This window comes from Procambarus clarkii, chromosome 12 (assembly GCF_040958095.1).
Source record: "Procambarus clarkii isolate CNS0578487 chromosome 12, FALCON_Pclarkii_2.0, whole genome shotgun sequence".
NCBI classification, from domain to species: Eukaryota; Metazoa; Arthropoda; class Malacostraca; order Decapoda; family Cambaridae; genus Procambarus; species Procambarus clarkii.
In genome coordinates, this window is record NC_091161.1 from 2642185 (window position 1) to 2662824 (window position 20640).

Consider the following 20640-nt stretch of genomic DNA (forward strand, 5'->3'; position numbering starts at 1 on the left):
GATGAACAGGAAGGAGACTTGTGATCATGTCTGGCTGTCCTGTGGTCTCTGTCTAGTCTGGCAGACTCTGTGCAGCATGTATATTACATCCTGTCAGCTTGTCTTGTCTGATAGCCTGTCAAGACTGGATGTTAGGCTAACATGATGTCAGGCATGATGTCATGTCTAGCTATGAAGCTAGACATCTAGTCATGTCATGTCTAAACATGATAACATGTCTAGCCTGACATCCAGTCAGGCCTTGGCAGTTTGTCTAGCCTGACAGTCTGTCAAGCCTGGCAGCATGGCTAGACTGACATTCTGTCATGCCTGGTAGTAAGTCTAGCCTGAAAGCATGTCAAGCCTAACAGCATGTCAAGCCTAACAGCATGTCAAGCCTAACATCATGTCTAGCCTGACAGTCTGTCATGCCTGTTAATATTGTCTAGCCTGATAGCATGTCAAGCATAACAGCATGTCTAGCCTGATAGCCTGTCAAGCCTAGCATTAAGTTTAGACTCACTGCATGTCTAGCCTGACAGCCTGTCAAGCCTAGTATTAAGTCTAGCCTGACAGCCTGTCAAGCCTAGTATTAAGTCTAGCCTGACAGCCTGTCATGCCTAGTATTAAGTCTAGCCTGACAGCCTGTCATGCCTAGTATTAAATCTAGCCTGACAGCCTGTCAATCCTAGTATTAAGTCTAGCCTGATAGTTTGTTTAGTGTGAAAATCTGTCCAGCCTGACATTTTGTCTAGCTTGACATTCTGTCTAGGCCCAGGTTGTCTAGCCTGACATTCTGTCTAGACCAAGGTTGTCTAGCCTGATATTCTGTCTAGACCCAGGTTGTCTAGCCTGACATTCTGTCTAGACCCAGGTTGTCTAGCCTGACATTCTGTCTAGACCCAGGTTGTCTAGCCTGACATTCTGTCTAGACCCAGGTTGTCTTGCCTAACATTCTGTCTAGACCCAGGTTGTCTAGCCTGACATTCTGTCTAGACGCAGGTTGTCTAGCCTGACATTCTGTCTAGACCTAGGTTGTCTAGCCTGACATTCTGTCTAGCCTGATATTCTGTCTAGACCCAGGTTGTCTAGCCTGACATTCTGTCTAGACCCAGGTTGTCTAGCCTGACATTCTGTCTAGACCCAGGTTGTCTAGCCTGACATTCTGTCTAGACCCAGGTTGTCTTGCCTGACATTCTGTCTAGACCCAGGTTGTCTAGCCTGACATTCTGTCTAGACGCAGGTTGTCTAGCCTGACATTCTGTCTAGACCCAGGTTGTCTAGCCTGACATTCTGTCTAGACCCAGGTTGTCTTGCCTGACATTCTGTCTAGACCCAGGTTGTCTAGCCTGACATTCTGTCTAGACGCAGGTTGTCTAGCCTGACATTCTGTCTAGACCCAGGTTGTCTAGCCTGACATTCTGTCTAGACCCAGGTTGTCTAGCCTGACATTCTGTCTACACCCAGGTTGTCTTGCCTGACATTCTGTCTAGACACAGGTTGTCTAGCCTGACATTCTGTCTAGACCCAGGTTGTCTTGCCTGACATTCTGTCTAGACCCAGGTTGTCTAGCCTGACATTCTGTCTAGACCCAGGTTGTCTTGCCTGACATTCTGTCTCGATCCAGGTTGTCTAGCCTGACATTCTATCTAGACCCAGGTTGTCTTGCCTGACATTCTGTCTCGATCCAGGTTGTCTAGCCTGACATTCTATCTAGCTTGACATTCTGTCTAGACCCAGGTTGTCTAGCTGACAATTTGTCTAGATAGCATGAAGGCATGTCTAGACTGACACTGTTTAGCCTGACTGTCAAGACCCAGTTTGTCTAGCCTGACAGCCTGTCAGGCCTTGGCAGAGTGTCTAGCATGACAATCTGTCAAGCCTGGCAGTATATCTAGCCTAACAGTCTGTCAAGTCTGGCAGTGTATCTAGCCTGACAGGCTGTCCAGCCTGATTACCTGTCGAGACATTCAGCTTGTATAGCCTAGGAGCATGTGAAGCACGACAGCATGTCTAGCCTAACAGCCTTATATTGCCTATGCTTTATGGGCTGATTTCACAAAGAGATTAATTAATTCTAACCTATGATATCATGGGACAAATTTTCCACCAGTCTGTGAATTCTGTCCCTCTATCCAAAATAAATCCTCTCATCGTATTTGTGGGTGGGAATCATCCCCCCCCCCCCCACTTCCCCTCTTTGTCTCCTCCCTCGTTGCCTCCTTTGTCTCTGGTTTTAGCGAACCAGAGTTCATCAAATCGGGTGAATAAATCTGGCCTGAGAAGAATGTGTGTCCTAACCAGAGATTCACCGAATCGGGGGGCCACTGTAATGTCATCAGCTAATAGAATTTGCTTCAGGTGTTGAGTGGCATTTGGGAGATCATTGATGTAAGTATGAAAAAGGAGTGAACCAAGTATACTCAGCCCATCCTCCTGTTTTGGTAGTACTTATAGTAACAATGAGGACCATAGTACATATATCGAAGTACAATGCAATTACAAAGCAGAAATCTGTACAGTACAGTGGCACCTCAACTTATGACTGTCCCTACCTACAAATTTTTTGAGTTACGACCCCAATTGTCAAAAAATGCGACTCAACTTATGACTTTGCCTTGACTAGCGACTTTGTTGATACATGTTTGGGTCGACCGAGCACGTGGTTCCAGGTGGTACGGGCGACCCTGCCTCAGTTTACCAGAGCCGCCTGCTTAGTGACGATCGCGAGTGTGAAGAATTTCCATGTTTTTGTGCTTTTTTGTTATTTGAACATAAAAGTAATTATTATATATCACTCCATGGGCCCAAGAAATTCGGTGGTAAGGTTCAACCTAAGAAAATAATTGTGAGTAGAGGCAGTAGAGGATGTCCCTTCCTCATTAAGAAAATGTATGAAGTATGGGAAGAACTGCAAAGTTTTGTTGAAAAAACTCACCCAGTTAAAGCTATAGCAGGCCGTTGCATTGACCTTTTAAATGACAATGTGATGTCTAACTGCAGATAAGTGTTAAAATGTATGGAAAACCAAGTGTCTTTAGACAAATTCTTAGAAAGACAAACAAGCAGTGAGCCACAACCAGGTCCTAGTGGTACTCCTGCAAAACGTAGGAGAGAGAGTACCCCAGAGAAGTCATCACTGCCTGATATTATAATGGAAGGGGACTCCTTCCAAACAGTAACACCTCTCCTCCTCCTCTTCCACATCTCCCATACGCCAACAAGAGTCCTCAATAAAGATAAGGTATACATACTGCATTGTAGTCCAAAATGATTGGTATTCAGTATAAAGTCTATTTTTCAGTTAATATTTTTTGAGGTGTGGAACCAATTAATTCAATTTACATTATTTCTTATGTGAAAATTTGCTTCGACTTACAGATTTTTTACTTGCGACCTGTCTCTGGGAATGAATTAAATTCATATGTCGAGGCCCTACTATACCTGGTTGATACCTGGTTGATGGGGTTCTGGGAGTTCTTCTACTCCCCAAGCCCAGCCTGAGGCCAAGCTTGACTTGTGAGAGTTTGGTCCACTAGGGCTTGGAGTGGCCCGCAGGCCCACATACCCACCACAGCCCAACCCGTTCTCGCAAATTTAATAAGTCAATATTGACTTATTAAATATGTGCATAGGTGACATACTTAACATAATAGATACCCTTAAAAAGATTCATAGAAAACACCGACCTTACCTAACCTACTTAGTATGTTAAGATAAGCATCTTATTGCTTCGTAATTACAATTATTACCTAACCTATAATAGGTATAGGTTAAGTAATAATTGTAATTACGAAGCAATAAGATGCTTATCTTAAGATACTAACAAGGTTAGGTAAGGTCGGTGTTTTCTATGAATCTTTTTAAGGGTATCTATTATGTTTAGTATATCACCTATGCACGTAGTTAATAAGTCAATATTGACTTTACGAATTTGCGAGAACGGGTTGACAGCCTGGTTGGTCCGGCACTCCTTGGAGGAAACCATCTAGTTTTCTCTTGAAGATGTCCACGGTTGTTCCGGCAATATTTCTTATGCTCACTGGGAGGGTGTTGAACAACTGCGGACCTCTGATGTTTATAGTGTTCTCTGATTGTGCCTATGGCACCTCTGCTCTTCACTGGTTCTATCCTGCATTTTCTTCCATATCGTTCACTCCAGCACGTTGTTATTTTACTGTGTAGATTTGGGACCTGGCCCTCCAGTATCTTCCACGTGTATATTATTTGATATCTATCTCGTCTTCTTTCTAGTGAGTACATTTGGAGGGCTTTGAGACAATATACTGTCTCCACTCAATTATCCGGACTATATGGGAAGGACCCCCAGCCGGATAATCACGTGTTCCGGATAATGGTACGTTTTCACTTCTGAGTCCAAAACTAACCATTTCCAACTATTTTTATACTACAAACAACATAATTTGAATTGCCTTGCCACATATAATTATTAAATATTCAACTAGAAACTTCAACTTATCTTGTTGTTCGTCTTCTTGATTGATGCCACACATCTTGAAGTTAAAAATTCTTGACAATTTACGTAACCTATACTAACACAACACTAAAATTGACACTTGGTATTACTGTACAGTTCATTAACCCTTAACATGCTAGGAATATAACATCCTTTGTTCCCCACAGGCGCATGTAATTTTGAAAAAAAAAAAAATCTTTTTTTCTTCCTAACTTGTTAATTTGTGTTCACTGATCATGGGAAAAATAAAAAAAAATCGTAAGTGGCATATATTGCCCGCTATAGGGCGGGGAAGTCTGGCAAAAAACAGGCGCTGACTCAGCGTGCGTCCCAGGCGGTCTGTTGATTGCCAGCTGTCAGGCCGGAGTTGCCACAAAGAGATAATTACCTAATTATTTCAATGTCTCTAATTGATTTTTCATAGTTTTTTTGCTGTAATATTATTCAATAGTGTGCAGTTTGATATATTTATATAATAAAATGAGTGAATCATCGCTGTACTCAAAAATATGGTGTGCATATTGTTGATTCAATTATGTTCATCAATCAGTGAACAAATACTTTGTCAGTTATTACACTATATACACAGGTTATATATAAGTATCTGCATGTTTTGTTCACCATAATGAACCACTAAGTTGCTATTATGAGTCAAAAAGTAACGAGGACTGACCGCCGTGTACCAGCCAGCCACTCACGCCCTTCCTCAAGTCACCTGACTCACCCACATTCTCCTCCCACAATACTGTTTTTGCTTTTATTCACTATATACAAACACTATATATAAGTATCTACATTCGTGTTCACCATAACGAACCACAAAGTTGATATGCTGAGTGGCAGTGACAGTGGCAGGCAGCGGCAGCTCGCCACTTTTTTTTTTTTTTTTTCTACCACAGACGTGACCACACACTTACAATGCTAACCAGCATATATACATTTTCTTCTGTCCTCCATGTACAGGGTTAGAGATCAGTTAAACATATAGTTCAGGGATTTATTGAACAATCAACCACAGAAGGTGATTCGGTACTTTTAAAATGCTAAGCTAACCTACATACGTAAATACATAGATACACAGATTTACGTATGCCCTACATAAAGTGTTCGAAGAGTCATTAATGTGCATTTACAAAGGTGAAATGCAATTCTGATCAGCTTCCATATGTACTTTATACACATACATACACACACATATATACGTACATATACATATATACATGCATATATACACACACGTGCATTCACATACATTTGTCTCTTTTACTCTGACAGGGTGAGATAGCTGACAGAGAAACTAGTGTGCAATTAAGCACTTATCACTGAAAGTGATTAAGGTGCTTTTACAAGCTCAGGTTATATAGTTACATCACATACATACATTGTATAAATAATACATTACATGGTCAATCTTGGATACAAGTCCAATATATCATCAAGTGTTCCAGTACTCATAGTAATTACACAGTTCAGCATACCTCAGCCCAGGAGGGCGAAAGTCAGACAATATGGGACATTCTACTATATAATGTTCAAGAGAGTGCATGTTTTCTCTTTCACAAAGTTGACACATTGTGTACTCGACATTTGGGTTTTGAGAAAGCTGCCAGATACGTCTATATCCCAGGCGAATTCTGGCCACTATAACATCACATTGCCGGGTTCTTGTTCTATTAGTCCCATATGTGAATGTCTCCTCACGATTTCTATCATAATATTTAATGCTACAACTTTCAGGTCTTTGTGAATGTGTTAGGTCGGTGAGATCTTCATTAGATATTTGTTTAAGTATTCTCTTTGTCACTGCTAATGAAACACCCATATCAATTTCTACCACTGGTTTTCTACAGGCTGTCTTTGCAAGCATATCAACAGTGTCATGCCTTGAGATGCCAACATGTGATGGTATCCATAGGAATTTAATTTCAAATCTGTTTTCTTTAGCAGCTAAAACATTCATTTGAATATCACTGACTATTTTATGAGTGTCACTACTCTGCGTTCAATGCCAGGAGTGCACTCTGCGAGTCACAGTATACAAGTCCACTGCCTTTGTCTTTTAAAAATTCAGTGGCAAGGTATATGCCTGCAAGTTCGGTTTGAGTTGTACTTGCCCAGTCATTGACGCGCTTCATTGCTGTATGTACGAGAGAAGATTGTTCAAATATATTGCATGCACATCCGGTACATCGTCCACCTTCTTCTACAGAGCCGTCGGTATAGCACTGATACACATCGTTACCCATACTCTGAGTACTTTCAGTGATGCTTTTCAGTGTTAACTGTTTTAATAATGTAGAGTGCACACTATCTTTCTTGGGCGCATTTACAAAATCAACTGATAGATCCCAGTTAACATGGAGTAATTGGTTGATTAATCATTAATTGAGTTGGGTACATATTTAATATTTTGATGGAGTTGGCTACCTTGTAGAACCAAAATACATAATCAGATTTCGTTCTTCTTCTATAGACCTCAGGCGAGTGCAGCATATTAGAAAGTTTAGCTTGAAGCTTCATGTGTTGTCTAGATCTACTCAATGCCTTCATGCCAAAAACTGTGCTAATAGACAAAATTCTCTCACTTATGGTAGGTAATTTTAACTCTGCTCTCATATTAACTATTCTCCTGGACTTTGGAGCCCCAAGGCTGAGACGCACAGCTTCATTTTGCAAGGTTTCAAGAGATTTCAGCTCTTTGTCAGTATATAGTGTGAGATGTAGAGCATTGTAGTCAATCACAAAGCGTATAAATGATACATAAAACATTCTAGCAAGTATCACGTTGATTCCATGATTGACACCAACAAGGACCCGCAAGGGCTTTAATCTCTTCCACAGTCTCCTCTTGAGAGAAGAAAGGTACCCAGGTCGTTAATGGGGACACCAAGGTATCTGTAAGACTCGCAGTTCTCAAGTTCTCGCCCATCTATATGATAATTGGGTGGTGGAATACCACATGGAATGAGGGCACGAGTTTTCTGTACAGAGATAAGGAGGCCACATTCCTCAGCTCTAGTAGCAAAAGCATCGAGCAGAACTTGCATTCTAGGCTCGGAGGCAGCCTGTAAACATATATCATCAGCATAACAAATGACAGTGTCTTCATTATTAGTTGGAAGATCTTTAATAAGTTTATGCATCAAAACGTTGAACAACAAGGGGCTGAAGACCCCTCCTTGTGGAGTTCCCAGTTCAAAGTGTTTGCTCGCTATGCTTTTAACACCATTAAACAAAACATATGCTGTTCGATTAGACAAATAGCCCTTTATCCATTTCAGTAATTTTCCTTGTATTCCCAGCTCGGCAAGCTGTTCCAGTATGATTTCTCTGTTTGCTGTATCAAAAGCTGCTGCTAGGTCGATGAAGACTGTTTGAGGGGAAGCTTCAATATGTGCGAAGTACTCAGCAAAACAGTGTTGTGTACTGAGCCCAGGCATAAATCCAAACAGTTGAGGTGACAGGTGCCCCTGTATACGATACATGAGTCGGTTAAGAATAATACGTTCAAGCACTTTACAATCACACGATGTTAGAGATATGGGTCTATAATTATCTGAGTGTGGTTTGGGGATGGGAACAATGACACTCTTTGTTCAAGCATCAGGTAATACTCCTTCACGGAAACTCATTCTGTACAACACTAATAGTGGATTACCTGGTACGTGTGAGACTAATCTCAGTAGACTGTAAGTAATACCATCCTCTCCAGGAGCAGTTGATTTTCCCATCTTTAGTGCATGATTTAATTCCCATTCAGTTACATCATTAAGGTCCGACACGTCGATAGCTGTACAGGCAAGACTGATGGTTCGTTGTCTGTTGGGGCGTGTGTCATTAAGTTTCTGCTGTATGTTAATTGGGAGTGAGCTGTAGCTTGATGTTAGTGCCCATTGATCAAGGAGAATGTTTGCTTGTTCTAGTGGGCTGTGGTGCAGCGGTTTGGTTGGGCTGCTTCTAGAGATTTTTCGTATCTTTTCCCAAACTTCAACAAGTGTTGTTTGCTCATTTATACTTTGTAGGAACTCTTCCCAATGTTTATTACGTATAATGCTGCTCATGTCTCTCACCTCTCTATTTGCAACTAGAAATGCATGCAAGTCACCTTGTGCTTTGGTTCGTTTGTACGTATCTCCAAGTTGCTTTACTCGTTCATGTTCATTAACAAATACGGGGTCAAGGACCCACTTGGGTGGTGGCAGGTGTTGCCCACTTCTGCTAGGCTTACGACTTGTTCCCCAACACACCCATGTGTCGTAGTAGGTAGTAATCGTAACAACAAGATCTCTGGAGAAGGCTTGTACATTCGTTATTGTGTAATCTTGATACCATTTTGATATACAATTAATAAAGTGGTTATGCAAGCCATATGGAATATTAATTTTCCGTCTCTGATGTCTATTAGGTACATCACACTGTACCTCATAGGAAGCAGAAACTGCATAGTGATCACTAACTAAGTGATTTACCAACGAACATTCCATCCTATCTTGCACAAGGTTTCTACCCATTACATAATCAAGTCTGCTTCCCAATAAATGAGTTTGGGTATCCATAGTATATACAGTTAATCTGTTGTCATAGACATATTTGATAAATTTGCATCCATTATTGTTGTTAGTAATGTCTCCCAGCGTAATATGTCTAGCATTAAAATCTCCCATGTATATTGTCCCATGATTGTCTAGATCTGGGAGCAATGTTACATTGAGTTTCTGGCTTCCGGCATATACGTTGAGGAATGAAAAGTGGCCTGTAGTTTGTACATGAAAGTGATGGTACTGTGTGTGTACGTTGTGTGACGTGCTCACAAGAATGTGCGGTAAATCACTTCTGATGTATGTTAATAGGCCTGTGGCATTACTGTTATTATAGGATGAATACCCTCTGATCTTTGGTGGGGTTTGTTTATCATGTTGGACGTGTAGGGCTCCTATAAAGCAATTATATCTATGTTGTTACTGGTAACATATGCAATTAGGTCATTCAGTCTTTTGTTGATGCTACGAATGTTCCAACTGAGAAACCTAATGGTTCTTGTGTCAACAGCAGCCATCGTCTTGGTGTTGTTCCTCCCTGGGACTGGTGGTCCCATTGTTGTCCTCGTCCCACTTACACAATGTGCCAATAAGTGACTCTACGACATAAAGAGCCACACCAACCTGGCGTTTGGTGTCGTCAGGAACATCTGGTGACATCATCAGTTTCTTGATCACTGAGCAACTCGGGATGGTCCGCGAGTGAATGTTCTCTGTAAGTCATATGGCATAATTACTGTCACTCAGAATATTATCTTTTTCATTCTTGTACTTGGCTTGAGCGCGTTCGTTAAGGTCATGAATCATTTTAAAATATGCTGATGCAGATTGACTTCCTCTTCCAGTTAATGTTTCTGTGTCACTAACACTGCTGTCATCCCTGAGTTGACTGACGACGTCGCTGCCACCGCCTCTGTTGTCGCTCTCATCTCTGTTGCCGCTGCTGTCGCCGCCGCCGCCGCCGCCGTCGTCACCACCACCGCAGGAACCTTTACCAGCGCGGGCCACAACTGTGACAAAGCAGTGTGGAGGCGCCACTGGCTGCCACTCCCTCCTTCCCTCACCTCACCTGACTTGCCACCATTCTCCACACACCATACTGTTTTTGCTTTTATATACAGACGTTATATATATAAGTATTTACATGTTTTGTTCACCATAACTGTACATCTAAGCTTGTATGGTGAGTAAAGGCACAAAGACGTAGGACCTCACACAGCTGATGGCTGCTGCCCTCAAGGCCAGACGCACTAATATTTCTCCTCCAACAATACTGTTTGTGGTGTTATTATGCTATATACACTCATTATATATAAATATCTACCTGTTTCATTCACCATACTTGTACAAGTAAACTGGTATTGTGCCCAAAAACCATCGTGGTAACCAGTAAACAACACCGTCGTCTGCACGGTGGCATCGTGCAGACGACGCCACCGCCCTCACCAAAATGGCGGCTCCCAACCTACTCCTCTTGCTGTTTATACCCTCTATACACATGTTATATATAAGTATCTACATTTGTATTCACCATAGCAAACCACTAAGCTGGTATGGTGAGTGCAGTCAATAAAAGGTGGCCACACACAGTCAGAAGACATCGCCACCACCCTCCCTCCCACAGCATTACTCCTCCCTCCATGGCGCACAACGCTAAATATCACCACAATCCTGCTATTATCAGAACCCTGGTCAGTTTTATCACAGTCAGGGGTCTTCTGTAATAATATCATCGCTACATAATAGCATGAAGAAGTATATAATGGCATTTTTAGGCGATGCTGTGGTCACAAGCTGAACAGCAGTGCTGTGAGCTCATGCTGCATGCGTCAGGCTTGGTAGCTCACTCAATACTGAGGCCCCTAACACCCGGGAGTTTGGCCCACGATTTTTAAAAAAAATGGTGTCTGTTTACAAGAGCCCTGATAAAGGTGTGGTGAACCCCGTGTATCCGCGGGCCGTTTAAATCTTGCCTAGTACTCCAACACGTCATGTGACGTGATGCGCACTTTTTCGGTAAGTTACTCAACACGTCATATGACTTATTGCGCAGTTTAAGGGTTAAGCAAAGTTAGTTTTGACTGCCAGCTGCAGAAGCCTCACTGGTTGAAGGCATTTTGCTTGCCTGTGACGCCTCACTTGTTGAAGGCGCTTGGCTTGCCTGTGACGCCTCACTTGTTGAAGGCGCTTGGCTTGCCTGTGACGCCTCACTTGTTGAAGGCGCTTGGCTTGATTTTCTTACCATATAAAAATAAAGTTTAGCTTGCCTTCTGTGTTCATTGGCCTGTTGTATGATAAGCTCTTTGGTTCGCCTCAGGCTTCACTTCACTTGAAGTCGACCGGCCATTTTCACAAAGTTGTATAACACGTAACTTGTCTTTTAATTGTTAGGACAACCTTCTTCCTCTTAACACCTCCAGAACGATTGATGCTGCTACCAGACATAGTCTTGGCCAAAAATGCTCAAAGTTACTATGAAAATAAAAAAGGTATTTAAAAAAATATTTCTCTAATGGCGCAGCACTGTGGTATAACACGAGGGACGGGAGCACATGGGTTGACCAGGATTGGACATGTCCACTTGGGGCAGCTATAGCACATTATGTAGGCTGCCAGGAGGAAAAAACTCAATATTTTTTAAGGAAACTTTAGCCTGTGCAAATTGTTTTTAGGAAACTTATATATTTGTTATTACATAATTACTAATATTTCTTTTGTTTTCGGCTATGATGAATTTTTATAAAATTAATGGTAATTCCTGTACCCAGGTGGTCCCTCCCAACACTCCCCTCTCTCCCGATACGACCCACCCACCCCACCCCCTCCTCTACCATGCGCCTCGAGCCACAGCCAGACGGGATTAATACAGTACGGCCCGCCCCATGGCTTTCATATCCGGACAATTCAATGATTATCCAGCTGACTGTCCGGATAGTGTAACATCGGCAGCAAGTTAACCAGCTCCGATTTTTTATCCGGCTAAACTAGCTTTTATCTGGCTCCCATGGCCATTTTGGCCGGATATTGAGATAACTTTATCCGGTCACGATTTTGGCTGTATAAAGGCGTTTTCCGGATGTTCGAATCCCGGATAATCGAGTGGTTACAGTACTAATGAATTTGGACAAACTGGAAAAGGTTTTGTATTTATGATGCAAAGACAAACTAAACTAACCTAACCTAACCTTCCTAGGCCTCATTCATGCAATCTGAGGCCTAATGTAGTACATATGTGTGCTAAGCTAAGCCTAAGCTAAGCCTAAGGTTTGTTTTTTAGCTTAATTTTTTCAGAATCAGTATAGTGAGTAGTACCAAATTCTACTATCTAATTACTTAGTACATCAATGTTTGCTCTATGTTACAAAAAGGACTATCTAAACAGGAGGATGAGTTGGTATACTACCATGTGGAATGTCAATATTAAGTGGCAGACTGGGAGAAGTGGCAAAGTTCACAGAAACACTCTGGTCCCTATCACTGAGGTAAAATTGCAAGTATCACAGGGAGTAACCTCTGACTCCATGGTGTTGGAGTTTGAGAAGTTTATTGAGGTGATCGGTGTCCAATGACTTTTGTAGAAAAACAAATAAATCTATGGGGTACAGTACTCATTTTTATCAAGAGCTGCATCTATCAGGTCAAGCATATTAATTAACACTATCGGTAATTTTGGACTGGACTCTCGTCAATTATTTTTCTCTTGAATCCTAACTTTGGACCGGACTTGCATCCACTACAAAAATATTTGTATAAAATTCATTTTTTATCCAATCGACCTAGGGATAGTATCAAAATAAGTGCCTTTAGAATGCGCACAATTTGATACCAAAATGAAAGATGTAACATGAAACTTGATGTCCGAACACTTTTATGATTATAAATAGGTTTTTGGTCAAAATTTTAAAATATTTGTTAAAATTCTATTTATTGTGCTATTATGTTGGGACTAGTTTTAAAATGCGCGCCTTTACATCAAACAATTTCATACCAAAATGAAAGATGTAACACAAAAATTTATGTCAGAACACTGGAAAGATATAATTAATTTTGTGATGGCGAGCTTCCAGAATTAAAATATTTAGTTAAAATTCCAGTTATTGCTCTATTATTATGGGACTAGTTTTAAAATAAGCGCCTTTTTATTGCGAACAATTTGATACCAAAATGAAAGACGTAACACGAAATTGATGTTATCAAACTGAACGAGTATACACATTAGGTTGCAAATTGGTATACACATTGAGTACAAATTGGTGCTCGTTCACGGGTAACTTTAGGCTTTTCTGCGGGGAGGCACTCCAAACTTTTGTACATTATATTCATACACAACTGTAGGGAATTTAATTGCGAACACAGTGATACCAAAACGAGCAACGTAGCACGAGAATTAAGGTGAGAAAAATGAAACGAGTATGCACATTTTACTGATTTTGTGCGCTCACAGGTAACTTTTGCCGACTTTAGGCTTTGCTGTTGGAAGTCACGCCAGGCTTTTGGACATTATATTTATACACACATGTAAGGAATTTAATTGTGAACACAATGATACCAAAACAAGCGATGTAGCATGAGAATTAAGGTGAGAAAGCTGAAACGAGTATACACATTTAGGTGTCACTGCGGGCTTACCCGCACACTCGCCCGCACGTCGGGTGCATGACCCCTAAGTTGACCTCGCGCCTGCCCAGTGACCGATAGTGTTAAAACATTATGAATGCTTGGTATGGGGTCTGAAGCCATACTGGCACGAACTAAGTACATTGAGTTTATCTAGGACAACTATTTGTAGATTAGTTTTCAAATATTTTGGACAAGGTGGGCAGGATTTATATTGATCTAAAAATTTTAAATTCAGTGAGATCCCCACTTACATGGACAGGGATTACTTTAGCAATATTAAGAACATCTGGAAAGGCTATGGGTTCAAGTGATTTTTTTGTAGAGTATTGCTATGATACAAGCTAAGAACCTTCAAGCTTTATTTGTAGATTAGAGTTGCTATCTGAGATGAGTTACTAGATTTGGTTTCTGAGGAATTAGTTGGAATTAGTACAGAGTCTACCACATTTGTTTGGGATGCTGGGATGCCATCATTAGGTCAGCCTGTTTTGTCTTAGATTGGATTTTAAAATCTGTTTATGAACCATCTTGAGCAAAAAGTGACACTCAAAGTGCTAAATACAATCATCAGGTTATGTATGTTTCTCAAGCTCATGTGGCTCTTATCTGTTCTTTAACCCTTAGGCAACGGTTATCGTCATATGTTGATTCACTGGGTAATGCGGTTACCGTCACATCACGATTTAAATAATTATACTCTGGGTTTTACATGATGCAATTAAGGATATACAATGGGGCCTCGACTTACGATGCTAATCCGTTCCCAGAGACGGATCGTAAGTCGAAGCGATTTTTCCCATAAGAAATAAAGGGAATTGAATTAATCCATTCCCCACCCTCCAAAATATTAACATACAAATACATTTTATACTGAATACAATGTTTTTTTCTAACTACAATACAGTACCAAAGTTTCTCTTACCTTTATGGAGGGCTCTTGATGGCATATGGAAGATGGTGATGAGGGAGGGAGGAGGAGAGTTGTTACTGTTTGGAAGGGGAGTCCCCTTCCATTATCACATCAAGCAGTGATGTTTCCTCTGGGGTACTCTCTCTCCTACGTTTAGCCTGAATACCTACTAGGACCTGGTTGTGGTTCAGTGCTTGTTTGTCTCACTACAAATTTGTCAAGAGACATTGGTTTTTCCCTTCGTTTTAACATTTGTCTGTAATGATGCATCACAGTGTCATTGAATAGGTTAAGGCAACAACCTACTGCAGCTTGATTTGGGCGAGTCATTTCAGCAAAGGTTTGTAATTCTTCCCGTGCTACACACATCTTCTTAATTGTTGAAGAAGAGACATTCCTCACTCTTGTTTCTGCTCTATGGTCATCCTTACATGGGTTTTCATATGTTGAGCCTTACCACTGACTTTCCTTGGACTCATGGTGTGATATACAGTAATTACTTTAATGTTCAAAATGCAAAAAATCACCACAGAAGCGGAATTTCTTATAGGCGCGATCGTCACTAAGCGGGCAACTGTAGTAAACTGAGGCAGGTCAGCCACGTGACTGGGAACCACGCGCTCGGTCAACCCAAATGTGTACCAACACATATCGGAAGCCGACGACACCATCGGATGTCGAGTCGCATTTTTCGATGAAATTTACATAGTAACTCAAAATTATCGTAAGTGGGGCAATCGTATGTCAAGATGCCACTGTACTAGATATATTTGCATGTAATAAGAGTTGATCCTTGAAAAAATCCTGCTCTCATTAGCTACTGATAAATGTTACTCATTAGTTACTTACTAGATGAATGCGGTTATTGTCATATGTTGATTCACTGGGTAATGCGGTTATCGTCACATCACGATTTAAATAATTATACTCTGGGTTTTACATGATGATGCAATTAAGGATATACTAGATCTATTTGCATGTAATAAGAGTTTACCTTGATCCTTGAAAAAATCCTACTCTCATTAGCTACTGATAAATGTTACTCATTAGTTACTTACTAGATGAATGAGGTTATCGTCATATGACAATTTACATAATTATTGCCTGGGTTTTACCTGTATTCACCTAGTTGTGCTTGCGGGAGTTGAGCTCTACTCTTTCAGCCCGCCTCTCAACTGTCAACTAATCAACTGTTACTATTTTTTTTTTTAAACACACACCCCCAGGAAGCAGCCCATAGCAGCTGTCTAACTCCCAGGCACCTATTTACTGCTAGGTAACAGGCGCATCAGGTTGAAGGAAACTCTGCCCATTTGTTTTCCGCTGGCGACGGGGATCGAACCCCAGTCCCTAAGTCCAAGTGTGTAGAGCGCTGTCCACTCAACCACCATCCCCAGAAGATATGATGCAAATAAGACTACAGTTGGTCTATGTGGAGGAAATGGATCTTTCTTTGACCTTTGAAAAAATCTTGCTCTCCATAGTTACTACTAAATGCTGTTACTCATTAGTTATTTACTAGGTGAATGCAGTTATTGTCATATGAGGATTATCATCTGTGGTAGCAGTGAGGCACAGAGCCTTGGGTTTAGGGCCCAGAGTGGTAGCACATTGGTGGCTTGCGCCTTAAATTCAATTTATACTTTTGCCCATATGGTGCCAATTAGGCCATATTACTCCAGTCCTGACCCCCTTGCTCTAAATGCCACAGTAAATACTGAGCTAAATAAAGTCCATCTTTGGCTAACTGCCAACAAACTCACCCTTAACATTGACAAAACTTTCTATATTCTGTTTGGCAATAAATCCTCTAATCAAATAAATCTCAAAATAAACAATACCCAAATTTGTAACAAATTAGATGGCAAATTCCTTGGCATTCTCATTGACCACAAGCTGAATTTCCAGGGACACATTCTATATATATCAAAAAAAGTTTCAAAAACTGTGGGCATTCTTTCTAAGATCAGATATTACGTACCCCGCCCTGCCCTGGTGACTCTCTATTACTCCCTTATCTATCCATATCTCAACTATGGTATTTGTGCTTGGGGTTCTACTACCCAAAATCATTTACGTCCTCTAATTACTCAACACAAAGCTGCAATTAGAACAATATCCAACTCTGGCCCCAGACATCACTCGGTACCCCTACTCAAATCTCTGAATATGCAGCCCGTCCTCCAAAAATGGGGTGGTAAATGTAAGGAGACAAATAAGTGCAATTATGTACTATTCATAGCAGTTAGAAATTGTACTTATTTTCACTTAGTATTAAATCGTACTGTCAAATATATTGTGAATATTTGAGTTTACCTGAAAAACTGAATAGAAAACCACACCCTCACCTAACCGTCTTAGTTTTTGAAGATAATAATTTTATTGCTGCTTAATTACAATTAGTACTTAACCTATAGCTATATTGATATTACAGTTTTATAAAACTAATAAAACATAACTAAAATATATCAATAAATTGTAAAGAAACTCGGGATATTTTAAAATTTTGTATAAAATCTACATTGTTTAATAAACCTGAAAAAGAAATTCCTGATATATAAAACTTGTGTATTGCTAATTGAAATTGAAAACGTCATCCTAAAATTCTGAGTGTGTTAACAGAAAACGAGGAGAATTAAATCGGGGGACGGAGTTGGGTGAATGTAACAGCCCCATAAGTACAATTATGCACTGTTTATGACAGTACGAAAGTGTACTTATTACACTTGGTATTAAATCGTACTGTCAATTCGGAGGATGGGTTGGAATATGTTAGACATTAAGTCACTGCACATTTCTCTCATGTGTATTATACATATATAAAACGCTAAACTGTAATGCCAATCCTGACCTCAAAAGCTTCATAGAAGGTTGTATCAGAACCCATGAGCACCACACCAGAAATAAATACAGTTTTGATATTCCTAGAGTACGACTTAATCAAACTAGAAATGCTCTACAAATCAAGGGGCCCAGAATGTGGAATGACCTTCCCAACCATGTTAAAGACTGTACCTCTCTCAACCAGTTTAAGATAAAAACGAAGCTATACCTAATAAATTCCCTGTAACCTACCTTACCCCTCTAATGTCAACTAATGTCTGTTTTTTTTAAAGAGCGCTGTTTGTCGACAGAATTGTATTTGTGCTGCTTTTTCAGCTATGTTTTCATTTCTTGTTTTCATTCTACTCATTATGCTCAATTAGTATTAAGCTTTAGTCATTTAAGTTTTTCATGGCCGAAACGCTTTGCGTAATAGTGGCTTTAGGCATTGTATGTACTAGCTCTATCTATAAGTCCACCAATCTTTGTAAAAATTTCTTGTATGTATGTACCTTACCTAAATAAACATTTATTTTATTTATTTATTTTTTTATATGTCATCACCCTGAGCCCAACACCATTGAATATTATATGTTCATATCCTTTTCACTACTCTATATGCTTGCAGTGGAGTATACCAGGTAAACCAATTCTCATTTCCCCCTTCAGAGCAGGAGATTGCTGAAATAGAGGGAATACAGAGAACATATACGGCACGCACTAGACACGATAAAGCACCTAAATTATTGAGATCATCTCCAAGCTCTCCAAATGTACTCACTAGAAAGGAGACAAGAGAGATACCAAATAATATACACATGGAAAATACTGGAAGGCCAGGTCCCTAATCTACACAGTAAAATAACAACGTACTGGAGTGAACGATATGGAAGAAAACACAGAATAGAACCAGTGAAGAGCAGAGGTGCCATAGGCACAATCAGAGAACACTGTATAAACTGTATTAACAGTCTCCGTGGTGTAGTGGTAAGACACTCGCCTGGCGTTCCGCGAGCGCTATGTCATGGGTTCGTATCCTGGCCGGGGAGGATTTACTGGGCGCAATTCCTTAACTGTAGCCTCTGTTTAACGCAACAGTAAAATGTGTACTTGGATGAAAAAACGATTCTTCGCAGCAGGGGATCGTATTTCAGGGACTTGCCCGAAACGCTAAGCGTACTAGTGGCTGTACAAGAATGTAACAACTCTTGTATATATCTCAAAAAAAAAAAAAAAAAAAAAATCAGAGGTCCTCGGCTGTTCAACGTCCTCCCAGCGACTATAAAATATATTGCCGGAACAACCGTGGACATCTTCAAGAGAAAACTAGACTGTTTTCTAAAAGACGTTCCGGACCAACCAGGCTGTGGTGGGTATGTGGGCCTGTGGGCCGCTCCAAGCAACAGCCTGGTGGACCAAACTCTCACAAGTCAAGCCTGGCCTCGGGCCAGGCTTGGGGAGTAGAATGAACTCCCAGAACCCCATCAACCAGATCAACCAGATACAATTATCAATTCAAACAGTATCATGTGTTATGTGAATTATGTGATTTATTAAGTCATTCAACACACTCTTATAAGTAAAGAGAAACAACATCTTCCATCTTGTTGCACCATCTTCCGATGATACAACATGGGAGAACAACACAGGAAGTGTCAGCAAATCCAAGCATGAGGTGTTGACAGGCATCAGACACAGCCATCTTCCCAAGTGCCTCCAGTAGATAAAACGATAAATATTCACTTATTTTTATTTTTCTTACATTTTGAATACAAATTAATAATTCTATATTGAAAGATTACTTTTTTAATTGTTATATTTTTTTGCGCATAGGCAGGTATGACCATTTTTCCATGGCTGCTGCCAAATGGTTAAGTAGGTTAATTCTACCTTGATTTGGATAGGCTTATTTTAAGGGACCATTTGCAGTACCTGCACCACCTACCTTATGACAACGCCTGGTGAATGTTGTCTTCACATGAACCTTGTACTGAGAGCACAGTACACGGGGTCCTAGAGTGAGGTGCAGAGCCCAGGTTCAGGAGCAGAGCCCAGGGGTTCAGGCACAGGATGAAGCCCAGATTAAGTCACAGAACCCAAAGTGAGCCCCAGAGCCCCAGGCGTTTAAGGCCCAGAGCCCAGGGATTAAGGCCTGAATCCAGGGTTTAAGGCGCAGTGAGGCACAGAGCCTTGGGTTTAGGACCCAGAGTGAGGTACGGAGCCCAGGTTGATGCACAGAGCCCAGGGTGATACACAGAGCCCAGGGTAATACACAGAGCCCAGGATGAGGCCCAGAATGAGGCACAGCCTAGGGAGAATCAGTGTACGGGAGGCAAATAGGCCCAGCCGCCCACACTCCTGTTTGTTGTTATTTGTTAAGCGCTACGCGTTCACGTCACAATTTTTCCACATTTATCAAGTAAATAAGTGAAAGACTTGGGGAAGAATGTTCAAAGTAATATTAACTACGAGTAACAGGAGTGGCGGGCCGCTATTATGGTTAGAGCAGTAATTAGATGTGTTTAGTGCACATTCGAATGTGCAGCTCACCCGCCCATACAGCACGAGTCGCTTCCCACCCGAGATGCATTGTTAAATTAACGGGTTTACACAATTATGTAAATCATCCAAACCTCCAAAGCTAGCATATGGAAACTCATTTAGTGGTACTCACCTAGTTGTGTTTACGGAGGTTGAGCTTTGGCTCTTTGGTCCCGCCTCTCAACAGTCAATCAATAGTGTATATATATTTCTGAGGCTACTGGGCTTTATAAATGAAAAATAATTATTTGATCTAGGTAAAAGTATATACACACATACTGAGTTATAAGCAGACTGTTTGATTTACCTTTGTGCCACTAAAACTAGTGGCCTCGATAAGGACAGGAAGCCGGCGGCTTGTTGAACGTCCCCCCCCCCCCCCACATGCCTTGATTTTTTCCAGCTCTACTTTACATGCTCGTGTCCGAAGCTAGACACAAATACAACAAAATTATTAAGGATGGTAACAGAGTCCATTTCATGTGGTCTCCATCTCATGTTGGCCTCCGAATGCATGATAAAGCTGATAAGTTAGCCAAAGAATCTGCCTTTAAAGGAGCCGTTGAGTGTAACCTTGGATTGTCAATGAGCAATCTGAGAGCAACAGTACACCGAGAACTTCAACAAGATCTTGTAGATCTGAGGCAAAGTGAAATTGACACCAGTAATTCCATCTATCATCAAACTCCAAAATAGCACCTGCTTATCAGTTTACCACCAAAATGTTAGATCCCTTGGTAAACATTTTGACG